At 36.4% G+C, this 13,486-nt stretch overlaps 2 pseudogenes; both read right to left on the bottom strand.

Annotated features, from left to right (window-relative positions):
• Positions 1 to 1,420: 1,420 nt before the first annotated feature.
• LOC149221284 (ethylene-responsive transcription factor RAP2-13-like) lies at positions 1,421 to 2,063 on the bottom strand (annotated as a pseudogene).
• Positions 2,064 to 2,065: 2 nt separating this feature from the next.
• Positions 2,066 to 11,306, bottom strand: LOC149221283 (ethylene-responsive transcription factor ERF057-like; annotated as a pseudogene).
• Positions 11,307 to 13,486: the final 2,180 nt, after the last annotated feature.

The following is a 13,486-nucleotide window of genomic DNA, read 5'->3' as shown; positions in this document are numbered from 1 at the left end:
TTCAAATTCCTCCTATACATTACAATGTATCTCCACTTAAAGCGTGGGCAGAGTTGCATGTGCCACTATAGGAAATTGATTTTTGACAAGTGATGAGAAACTGCCTTACACAATCTGTAGCAACAACAATGAGTACAAGTCGAAGAACATATTTTTTGAAGAGGATCTAAGAGAAGCACTTTTGTGTGGGGTGAAACATGTTCAAGGTGATAAGTGTTAATCACATATGTTAATAAATTGTTTAATGTGGATAACTCGCAATCCTTACAATTTTCAACTATTTAAACTATATGGAATTTTCCCTTACACCGAAGGAAAAATATGCTTCTGACAAAATACTTGCTTTCCCTTAATTAAAATAATTGATTTTTATATGATCCTAAGGGAGGAGAAAAATGGTTCCCAAATCCTTTTTGATTCCCCCAAATCACACAGGGTGCAAGGGTAAGTGCATACTGAGAACTAGGAATTTTCCACTTAATGTCCCAAACTAATATGAAAAATGAACTAAGAAGTAACAAAGGACATCCATGTGGCAAACCAAACTACACCTTAACTAACATGAAACATGTAAGGAGTCGGAGAATATTATTATGGATACCACATAACTCATAAAATAAAGAAAACTGTTATAAACTATAAGATGCAAACCCACATAGGAAATTCCAAGCATTTGCATTGATTCATCATTCGGTAAAGTATGGCCCAAATAATTTATGTGACTATTCTTTTACCAGCTGTATAGTTTTTCTATGATATATTTCGGTTTAGATAGAAATTTTTTTGATGTATTTTGTTGGCCAAGACAATATATGGAGTGGTTCCTGAGCATGTCTGTAGGATGGAGACGTTATCGAAGTTGGGTTTTGCTAGAGTAAATGAAATATAATCAATGAACACATTTTTTGTTTGGTTTCCGTTGGATGAGTGAGTAAAATCCAATTTGATAGTAAGTTGTTGCAAAATACTTCAATACACAAGAATGGTTAGATAATAAACAAACAAAACTTAATTATAAATTCTAGGAGAACAAAACACACATAAAGCAATAAAAAATAACATGCAAATGAAAATGAACAAAAGAAAGAGATTGAAAATATAAATCCTTTATTTCTAGTGAATTCATACAATGTGGTCTATGAAAGATACATAAAGGAGGTTGCCAAGCACAATGAACCTTCAACAATCCTCTAGTGGAAGGTCCATTTTTCTGCCTTTCCATAATAATTCCACTACATAAATATCCAAAGTAACCAATGTGTGCAAAACATCTCATTTCTCATAGAAATTTGTGGAACCCTATAACTTGAGGAATCTTGGTAGAAAATGGACATTAAAACTGACTAGACACAAAACCACATGCTCAAAATTCAAAAAGAAACAAGCTCCAAACTAGGCAAGAAGGAAGTAGAAATTTTCATCAACAGACGAATGGTAGCACACAATTACCAGTCGATGGGGTGAAGGAATTCACTTCCAAATGGAGTTTAACGCGAGTAAAATTGAGCCTAGCATAGTCACCCCTTAGCTTATAAGAAGCCTTGTCATAATCCATGTCCACCTCCTCTACAGTGTGAGACTTTGCAGGCCATAACCTGGTTATGTTTCTGGGTAGCCTCACCTCTGCAACCCATTTACCCTAGTGGCACTGCCTCATCCCTCCGTAAAGCTTAGGTGGCTTTGACAAGCCGCTGCCATGAAGCTTCATGCGCTGAGCTCTGGGACCCATAAGGCTCTGACCCATATGGTGGATTGAAGTTGTTGTTGTTGTTTGATGTTCTTACAATTGAAGTTGATGTTGTTGCAATTGAAGCTACTGCTGTTTGATGTTGTTGCAATTGAAGTTGCTATTGTATTTGCTAAATCTACTATACATGTAAAAATTCATACAAAACCATGGCTTATTCAATGGATTCTCCACTGCACTGGTTCTGCCCTTGAAAACTCAAGCATCATACCAGGCCAACAGAGTGGCTAAAGCCATTTGATGGTCAGTTGGGGAAAGATGATGAACAAGAACAAAAGACTTCAAAATTTTCGATGACAAGAGAAGCCTCTGGCATTCTTAAGTTCTTCCAGGCATCCAAACCCTCCAACCTTGCATCTCCATTGGAAGGAGAAGATGATCTACATGCCGAGTCCTCGATCACATCCTGCACGCTTGTATTAAAAACCCCCAAATTCTGGGTCAGAAAGACAACATCATTCTTCTTTACATCTTCATCCCGCACTGACCCAAGAGAGCCTGAATTCTCATATGCACATGAAATTTATTCTGATTCTTCAGCCTTAAACATGCTTTCCAAAGGTTATTTAATGATTTGTCAAATTTCTTATATCTTGCCATCAACAGATGATGGCAACATGAAATTACCAGTCTAGGGGGTGAAGGAATTCACTTCAAAATGGTGTTTAAGGTGAGGAAAATTGTGCCTGGCATAGTCATGCCTTAGCCTATAAGTATCTAGATCGTAAGCCATGGCAGCCTCCTTTGCAGTATAAGAATTTTCCAACCATTACCCGGTTCTATTTCTGGGTAACCTGATCTCTGCAACCCATTTACCGCAATGGCACTACCTCATGCCTCAGTAAAGCTTAGCCATCTTTCAGAAGCAGTTGCCATGAAGCTTCATGGGATGAGCTCTAGGACCTAGAGGGTTCCGACCCATATGGTAGATTGAATCCGTTGCTGTTGTTTGATGTTGTTGCAATTGAATTTGTTGTTGTACATGTAACAATTCATACAAAACCATGGTTGATTCAATTGATTTTCCATTTCATGGTATTTTCCCTTGAAAACTCGAGTGCCATACTAGGCCATCAGAGTGGTCAAAGGCACTTGAAGGTAAGTTGGTGGAAAATGATGATGAGGATACCTCCTACCTTCTTCCTGGATCGCGAGTTAACTAGTTTAATACCGGTCAAATGAATTCGATGGTTCAAACTATTTTAATCATCTAACATCTAAATCAAGGGCACATAAATGTACACATAATTTGAGAGGAGAGTTCTTTTCAGAGGGGAATGTGTTACGATGTAGAAATTAGAATATATTTATATATAAATATGTGAAATTTATATAGTATAAATAATATTATAAAGAACTGAGGAAGATGCATCTTAACCAAGGATTGAAGCCAAGGGAGAAAGAAAAGTGACTAATAATGATATTGGAAAGATAATGTCTGATTCTTTTAAGTTTCTTATTATTGTATTTTTTTACATGATTTATCTAAAATATAGGTTTCATATTTTACAACCAATTATGTTTTTTTTTATTTAGACACTTTCTTAAATACAATACAATGGGATTGGATTTAAGAGAGAGAGAGGGAGAGAGATGAAGGAAGAGAGAGGAGGTGGGGAGAGAAGGAGAGAGGGAGGGAGGCAGAGAGAGATGGATTTGGAGGGGGAAAGAGGGTGAGGGAAGAATAAATACATTGAGAGATACAGGGAGTGATGAGGGAGAGATGAAGATAAAATGAGGGAGAGAGTGGATGATGGAAGAGAGAGAAAATGAGAGGAAAGATATAGGAAATGAAAGGGAAGAGAGAGAAATGAAGACACATACATGGAGGGGGGAGAGAGGGGGGCATAGGGAGGGAGATAGTGGGAGCATGGGAGGGTGGAGAGAGAGAGTGTGATGGGGGGGGGAAGGTAGAGGGAGGTGGGAGGGAAAGGGAGAGAGAGGAAGGAAGAGAGAGAAGACTTGCGAGAGAGGAGAGAGAGAGAGATGGAATTGGAGGGGGTGAGAGAGGGAGGGAAGAAGAAATAAATAGAGAGAGAAAGGTGGAGAGGGAGAGAGGAGAGAGGGAGGGAAGAGAGATAGAGAGAGGAGAGGGAGAGGGAGAGAAGGGGGAGAGATAGAGGAAGAGAAGGGAAAGAGAGAGAGAGAATGGGAAGATAGAGAGGGGGAGGAAGAAGGAGGGAGAGAGATGTATATAGATATGGAGAAAGTGTGTGTATATTTTGTGGTTTGGAAGGAGAGAGAAAGGATTAGTGACAAGGGGATATATAGATATAGATGGAGGGAGGAGAGAGGCAAGAAGAGGGAGGGAGGAAGAGAAATAGATATGGAGAAGAGAGGGAGGGAGGAAGTTAGATAGATATGGAGAAGAGAGGGATGGAGGGAGAGAGATAGATATGGAGAGAGAAGTGGAAGAGAGAGAGAGAGAGAGAGAGAGAGAGAGAGAGAGTATGTTATGGTGTGAGATAAAGAGACAAAGAAGGAGAGACAACGAGAGATAGAGATATAGATGGAGGGGGAGATGAGGGAGGAAGAGAGAGACCAAAAGATGGAGGGAGGTAGAGAGATACATATGGAGAGAGAGAGAAGGGGAAGTGAGAGTGGGAAAGGAAGAGGGAGAGATAGATAAATAGATATGTATATATATATATATATATATATATATATATATATATATATATATATATATAGATAGATAGATAGATAGATGTGGAGGGAGATAATGTAAGTTTGTGGGCTGATATAGAGATAAAGAAGGAGAGATAAATGGAGATAAAGATATAGATAGATAGGGTGAGAGGGAATACGAGAGAGACAAAGGGATGGAGGGAGAAAGAGAGATATATATGGAGAGAGAGTGAGAGTGTGACATGTGTTTGTAGGGGTGAGATAAAGAGACAAATAAGGAGAGATGGAGGGAGGTATAGATATAGATGGCAGGGGGAGAGAGGGATGAAGAAAGAGATAGAGGAAGGGAGGGATAGGTGGAGAGATACATATGGGGGAGAGACGTACGGGTAGAGAGAGAAGGAGAGAGGGAAGGAGATAGAGATAGAGATGGAAGGAGGAGAGAGGGGGAAGAAGAAATAGACAAAAATAAACAAATACAGACATAAGTTAAATCTAGAAATGAATGAATATTTGGCTTTTCACCAAAATAGATGTAATGATTAATGTAGTTGTTGATTCTAATCTTATTTGATTTCTTGCACTAGATGCATTTATTACAATGTAGATGTCTATTTGTAATCCTATTTGATAGCTTGCACTAGATGCATTGATTTCAGTGTAGATGTTGATTTATACTCTTATTTGATTGTTTGCACTAGATGCATTTGTTTAAATGTAGATATTGATTTCTAATCCTATTTTATTTCTTGCACTAGATGCATCGATTTCAGTATAGATGTTTATTTCGAATCCTATTTGATTGTTTGCACTAGATGCATTGACTTTAGTGTAGTTTTTGGTTTTTGATTTGATGCAACTAGATATATGATGTACATTAATTTCAAAGTAATTAGATTAATAATGTGCATTGTTTTTAGTGTAAGCACATAAAATTATTGATGTCGCATATTCACTTCTATTTTTGAGTAATTCAACCATAAATACAATACTAGAATTTTCATCCTAAATGAAATGGTCACTTACGTGAAATGCTTGCTCCCTAAAACTGTAATTCAAACTACCATTATTCCCATTTTCCATCATTCAAGATTGTTAATCACTTTGCATTCAAACGAGGTAATAGAAAACAACTACCATTGAAAATTATTTGGGGTTTAACACTCCATAAGTCATAATGATTGACTTTAGAGAAAGCTACTATTAATATTGGAGAGAAAGAGAGACAAAATATGATGCTTTCTATAGTAGCTTGAGTTAAGTATTTGAATTTTCTATGATTTCAACTACCCATTTCATATAATCGATAAGAAAAGATGGAAAAATTAATAGGTGTGTCGATTAAAACATCAAAAGAAAATAATTTGAGATTGCTCATAATGAAGATTGCTTGTAATTGACTACATTCTTATTATTCACATTTTCTATCATTCAAAGTTGTTACATTGTCACTTTGCATTCAAAATTATTATTTCATCATTTTTCATCATTCAAGTTACTAATAGTCTCTCTCATTTCAACAAACTGAGGTAACTCAACAATTTTAAAATTAAATTGACCAAATTAATCTTATACATATTTAGCATATTTAAAATGATAAAAATAGTTATATGTTCAACAAATTTGGTATCACCACACATGACTGAAACCATCCTAGATCCATCTTAGCCCCGGATCTATCAAGCATTGAGAGGGATCAAATCTCTCGAGGTGCAAACATTTCCTTAAGTTTTTCACTCAAAAAATAGGTTTGCACTTTAAGAGGTTTAATCTCTATCGGTGCTTGATAGATCAAGGGTTAAGATGGATCTTGGCTAGTGTAACTATATTTAAATTTAACTAATAAGAATATAAAATATTAGTGTTTACAATATAATGAGATTCTTAACAATGCATATTCACCCTTGTTTCACCATGGATATTATTAACTTGTAGCTAGGATTTGCTACAATACCATGGACCAACACCATGGATTATCAAGACGGCATGCCCCAAAACCATAATTCATTTCACAACCAAAATATTTTATAAATATTTTCTTTTAACTTATTTTTAAAACATTTTTTTAACTAAATCTAAAATAAAAAGTTATACCTTTGAGATATATCCAAACCATATACCCTCACTACAACTAAAAATATTCCATTGAAATTTCACAGAGATTAAATCAAGGTTTTCGTAAAATGAAAAATGAATAGAGATGTGAAATTAATATAATACATGTCTAGATCTATCTTAAACCTAGATCTACCAAGCGTAAAATCTCTTCTCACTCCAAAAAAAGTTTTCTCCTCAAGAGATTTGATCCCTCTTGGGGATTTGTATATCGGGATTTCAGATGGATCTACAGTGGTACTGTAAAGTGCATCTCCATGAAAAAAGAAAGGAACTAAAGATAGTTTTATATTAATTTATTTTCTAAATAATAATTTTTTGTATTTGAAAAAAATACTTTTTTTTTTAATAAAAATGGATTTGCAAGAGCAAGTTTAAAGTCATTATTATAATATATTTATGTTGATAGACATCTCTATTTTGGAATATACTTCTGATAATTTTAATTTAATTATCAGTAATTATTAGGTGTATGGTAGATATTTAACCTCCATGGAATATGTCAAAATATTCATAGTAGTATGCACAAATGAAAGGTTAACATTTACCTCAAGTTATTTATGTATTTACCAACCATTTAATTTATATGGAAACACTCATTATTATGGTTTCATATGTGAATTACATTAGTTGAATGATAATTTCTATGGTCAAGTTTCCCATCAATTAAGTAGAATAATATTTTTCCTAAAAATTTTAGGGAAAAATGGTTTTAAGACGGTTAAATTTATCCACTTATCCAAATGACCTGTGTGCTAAACCCAGGTTACTCGAGTTCAACACATAGGTCGTATTTGGTTTGGACTAAAGCATGCCAAGGGACTCACATACATAATTTCTTTTTGGTACCATCTCTCACAATCCCACACTAGTGGTGACTCAAATTCCACTTGTGGGCATGGTGTGGCACCGACTAGCCTTTTCATTTTCCACTACTTGGAATTTCAGACTACACCTATCCAACACTTAGTCACTTTTTCTTCAAGTGTTTTCTTACTTATTTATGCAATGGAAACACATTCATTCAAGTTCAATTAAATTTAATTCATAAAATGTACAACATCATCAAACAACAATAAACATATGTGTACCCACATTCATGAAGGGAGGGGAAATCTCGATCAAGTCTTGCCAATCACTTATAAAATCTCTTCAAATAATATTTAACAAGTAAAAATATTTTTACAATTATGAAACAATCTTCCTTGTGCACTAGAAATGTGCATCTTTTCATGTATGCCTACATGACTTTATACCTGCGTCGTACAATCCTCTGCATTATTCACCTAAATCCCAAACCTGTCGTGCAGCCTCTACCCTGCAACTCGTGCAAGTCATTTAGTCTGCCTGAGTCGTGTAGGTCACCTAGGTCGTGCAGGTCGCCTAGGTCATGCAGGCCACCCAAGTCATGCAACCCACTCGGCTTGTGTAGGCCACCTGGGTCATTCAACCTACATGGGTCTTGCAAACCCGTCGCGTTCAGAAAACTATGTGGGAAACTCATTCCAAAACTCATGTGCCAAACTCCTTTCAAAACTTTTGTCAAACACGTTCAACAAATCCATTTCCAAAACTCGTTAAGAAAAACAATGTCAAAAACTCATTCTCCAACTATCCTTTTCATATGATCAATAAGAAAAGATGGAAAAATTAATAGGTGTGATAATAAGAACAATAGAAGAAAACAGTTTGAGATTTCTCATAATGAATATTGTTTTTAATTGACTACATTCTTATTATTCATATTTTCTATCATTCATCATTGTTACATTGTCATTTTGCATTCAATTTTTTTATCTCATCATTTTCCATCATTCAAATTACTAACAGTCTCTCTCATCTCAAAAAACTGAGGCAACTCAACAAATTTAAAATTAAATTGATCACATTAGTATTAAACATATTTAACATATTTAAAATGATCAAAATAATTAGATCCATCTTAGCCTCAGATCTATCACATGTTAAGAGGGATCAAATCTCTTGACATGCAATCCTTTCCTTAATTTTTCCACTCAAAAAATATATTTTCACTTCGAGAGATTTAATTTCTTTCGGTGCTTGAGTGATCTATGGTTAAGATGGATCTAGGATATTCACCCTCATTTTACCATGAATATTATTAACTTGTAACTAGGCTTTATTACAAACCATGGACCAACACCATGGATTATTAAGAACACATGCCGAGAAACAATAACTCATTTCACAACCAAAATATTTTATAAATATTTTATTTTTACTTATTTTTACAACATTTTTTTAATTAAATCTAAAAGAAAAAGTTATACTTTTGAGATATATCTAAACTTTATACCCTCACTACAACTAAAAATATTCCATTGAAATTCCATAGAGATTAAATCAAGGTTTAAGTAAAATGAAAAATGAGAATACTTTTATGTATAGAGATGTAAAATTTATATAATACCAGCCTGGATCTATCTTAAATCCAGAGCCACTAGACATAAAATATCTTTTCAGTCCAAAAGAGGTTTGCACCTAAAGATATTTGATACCACTTGGGGCTTGGTATATCGGGATTTAATATTGATCTAGAATCGTACCGTAAAGTGCATCTCTAGGAAGAAAGAAAGAAATTGAGGATAGTTTTATATAAATTTATTTTCTAGAGAATAATTTTCTATATTTTGAAAAATTAATTTTTTTTAAAATTAAAATGGATTTTCAAGAACAAAGTTTAAAGTTATTATAATAATATATTTATGTTTATATGCATGTCTATTTCAAAATACACTTTCCATAATTTTAATTTAATTATCAGAGATTATTAGTTGTATGGTAGATATTTAACCTCTATTGAATATGTCAAAATATATATAGTAGTATGCACAAATGAAGTGTTAATATTCATCTCAAGTTAGTTATTTATTTACGAACCATTTAATTTATGTGGTAGCACTAATTAATATGATTTCGTATGTGAATTACATTAGTTGAATGTTAATTTTTGTGTTAAATTTTCTAATCAATTAAGTAGAATAATAATTTCACTTAAAGTTTTAAGCAAAAATAGTTTTAGGATAGTTAAATATATCCCCTTATCCAAACGACCCGTGTGCTGAACCCATGTGACTTAGTTTCAACACAGAAGTCGTATTTGGTTTTGACAGAAACACACCAAGGGGCCCATGCACATAACCTAGCTATGATAGCATCTGTTACACCCCCACACTAGTGGCAACTCAAATTTCGCTTGTGGGCACATTGCGACATCGACTAGCCTTTTCATTTTCCACTACATGGACTTTCGAACTACACCTATCCAACACATAGCCAGTTTTTCTTCAAGTGTTATATTACTTAGTTATGGGACATAAATATATTCATTCAAGTTTAATTGTGTTTACTTCGTAACATGTGCAACATCATCAAACAAAAATAAACATCAATGTACCACGTTCATGAAGGGAGGGGAAACTCCCGATCAAGTCTACCCAATCACTTATAAAATATCTTAAAATAATATTTTACAAGTACAAATATTTTTACAACTATGCAAAAATCTTCCTTGTGCACTAGTCCATGCAGCCTATCATGTAGGACTACCTGACTATCTACCCACATCGTGCAGTCCTCCACACTCTTCACCCAAATACCAAACCTATCATGCAACCTCTACCCCGCAACTCATGCAACTCATTCATTCTGCATAGGTCATGCAGGTCACCCGGGTCATGCAACCCACCTGGGTCATGCAACCCACCTGGGTCATCCAGGACACCTGGATCGTGTACCCTACTCGGGTCATGTGGACCTAGCTCATTTAGAAAACCGTGTGGGAAATGCGTTCCAAACCTCATGTGAGAAACTTGTGTCAAACATGTTCAAAAAACCCCTATAAAAAACACGTCTCAAACATGTTCAACAAACCCCTATACAAAACTCATTCAGATAACCCGTGTAAAACACTCATTCAAAAAACTTGTTTTAGAACTTGTTTAGGATTTCCTTTCAACAACTCATTCAAAATTTATTTCTTCCCGTCCGTGTAGGCACATGCCATATTTTTCACTTGCACATCATGTAGTTCACTTGAATCACCTAAACACTTCATACCTGTTTACAAACGATGAGTATAACTAGAGGTGTTTGTGGATGAGGTAATGTGAGAGCGTCAGAGGGCATCCACCCAAAGTAATGTGCAAAGTTGTCCGAGGGAATCCACCCCAAACGACTCTACCAAGTCTTGAACTTCTACACTGAAATCTCCTTGACTCATCTACCCACTCTACGATATGAAAACTCATTATGTGATGTATATATGGTTTGATGAATGATGAAACAAATTACACCCACATTTTACTTATACACTTTCCTTCCAAGCACTTTCCCATAGGTCGTGTTAGTTCGCCCTACACTTGGTTTAGCCCACCCATACAATGCCCAACCAACTTGTTCGCATGGCTTGCATGCCCCTTCTATTTTTCACTAAATCATGGGTTCATCTACATTCAATCAGATGGGTGCCCTTGGTCATCCACATGTGACTTCCTGTTGCACCACTCGATTACCCAATGCCTATCACACTGGTCAGTCGTCTAATGCTCATCGCACTCTCCCACCAAGTCACCTTTAATCGAACTCCTTTAACCAAACTTTCCCATCATGCTCCTTTAACCAAACCCGAGTCTACTTTAACCAAACTCTAGCATCCATCATTACAATGTGCCTGCTACTACATCTACACACCCATCGTACAACTCGAGCACACCCATACCTGCATTGTCGGTTTTTCAACTCTCTCGCGCATGGGTGGTTGATTTGGGTGCTCGCCAAATTGAGGCCTTGACATCATCACCCACTTTAAAAAGGTTGCACTCTCAACAACATCATCTCAACAAACTTCGTTTCCAAGACTAAAATGTCGCAAAGTGTCACCAGCACCAATATCAAATGATCCTATTGCATGAACTCCATACTCTCCATCGAGCGAACCTTCACCAAGGTGCATGACCCTATGTGGATAATACTCCTTAATCCATGGTCATCAACCATACTCATCACAATCCTCCATGCTACTCCATTCTATGGAAGGCTTCTCCTTGCAACTCAGCCACATGCTATGATAGAAATTCATATAATGTCAATCAAACATGTATCTTCATCATGTGAAGTTCTTCTATGATACTTCTACTCAACACAAACACATCTCAGCACACTAGCAATACCCATGACTCAAACTATTCGAGTGATCAGTTTAATTGTCACACTCAACTCCTGAGAATGCACCTCCTCATTCCATTGTCAGTTGCTTCTACAACATCTCATCACATCATCAACTCAATCAAGAACTCTACCAATCAATCCATTGCTCAATGTTCCATACTAAGGTCCATGAATAATTTCCATCGCATATGCAATATGACGCTCATTAATGTTGTCAAACTAGAAAGTTTACACCACCCTCATCATCTCAAAGGGTCTCATTACCATGAGTAGGTCATAATGAGCCCAATCTTGATGCTAAGTCTACAAAGAGGGAGGGGATGGAAAGGTTGAAGGCCTTCCATCCTCTTTTTCCAACATCTTAATCCATGTGTCAGGGTTGTCTTCTTCCAACCTATGCAGGTATGCTTCATGAACTTATCCCTAAGTTCAACATTCTCGAATTTCAATGCACCCATCTCTGTATATATTTTCTTAATACAATCCAACTCCTTGTTCATAAAAACTTCTTCAACATTCATGCTTGATTCACATGTCACTAGTTCCTCTACATTGTTGCCATCAACTTTCCTTGAGATTGTGTTAATACCATACACTTCCCTGTTCAACTCGGCTTTGATCTGTTGTCTTAACCTTGCCAAATTCCCTAATGCTGCACTACAATCGACTATATAGTGCTCAACTTAAATACCAACTACAACCACTATTGTCATACTCCTCCTTTAATTGTCAAAGCCCCCTTTCGGAAAAATGGGAACTAATATTATGAACATCTTAGAGTGGGTAGACGAGTCCAGGGGAGTTCAGTGAGGAAGATCATAACTTGGCAGAGTCATTCAGAGCATGCAGAAGGTAGGGCATAGGTAGGCCATGTGAAACATATAGCATGACTCGGTCATGTGCCTGCCGTGGTGGGCAGAATGGGAGGAAATTTGAACGATAGTTTGGGTGAACAGAAAGTCAGGGTTTTCGAGTTATAGTGCAAACCATAATGAGGAAGGCATGATTGCGGTTAGAAAATGACTGCACATTTGAAAATTGTAGCTCTGATACCATCTATCATGGCCCCATATCTTAAGGTGACTACCTAACCTTGTTAACTAACAACGGGTTCAGATGACAAGTTTGGTTAAAGGTGACCCATGTTTGGTTAAAGGTGAGTGCAGAAAAGTTTGGTTAAATGCATGTGCATGGCGAGTTCGATTAAAGGAAACTCAATTTAAGTCATGCTCATACAAGTTCAAGTGAAGGCATATAGATGGTGAGTTTCATTTAAGGCATGCAGACAAGCGTGCGGATGGACATGTGGATGGACGTGTCAATGGGTGTGTGGATGGGAAGGCAAACAGGTGTACAGACAAAGGTGTGGATGGGTGTGTGGAGGGGCGTGTGGATGAACACACAGATGGGCATGTAGATGGGCATACAGACGAAGGTGCAGATGGGCATGAAAATGGGCATATGAATGAACATGCGGACATATTGAATGGGGTGTGCGAACATTCATGCCAACCCAAAGGAAGGTGAATTTGTTGGGTAGAATGACATATAAGTACAAGTGGAGTGCCATTCATTTAAGCATCTAAGAGACTCAATCAAAAGGAGTTTGACCAAGACAAAAGAGAAAAATTATAGGAGCAATATCTTAGTAAGGTTGGTTGACTATAGAAGGAAGAGGAACATTCGCTAAGGTAGAAATGAATTGTAGGAGGCCGAGTTCCACAAGCGGGTTCAGTTTCCACATATTAGATTTCTAGAGGTAGTGCATTTCTGTAGACTCAGTTACCACATGAAGTGTGTTTTGAC

Source organism: Pinus tabuliformis, chromosome Q (genome assembly GCF_031772625.1).
Source record: "Pinus tabuliformis cultivar Carrire ecotype Pingquan chromosome Q, CPIR1, whole genome shotgun sequence".
Lineage (NCBI taxonomy): Eukaryota > Viridiplantae > Streptophyta > Pinopsida > Pinales > Pinaceae > Pinus > Pinus tabuliformis.
Note: the sequence above shows the minus strand (reverse complement) of the source record. Positions and strands in the feature narration are given on the sequence as shown.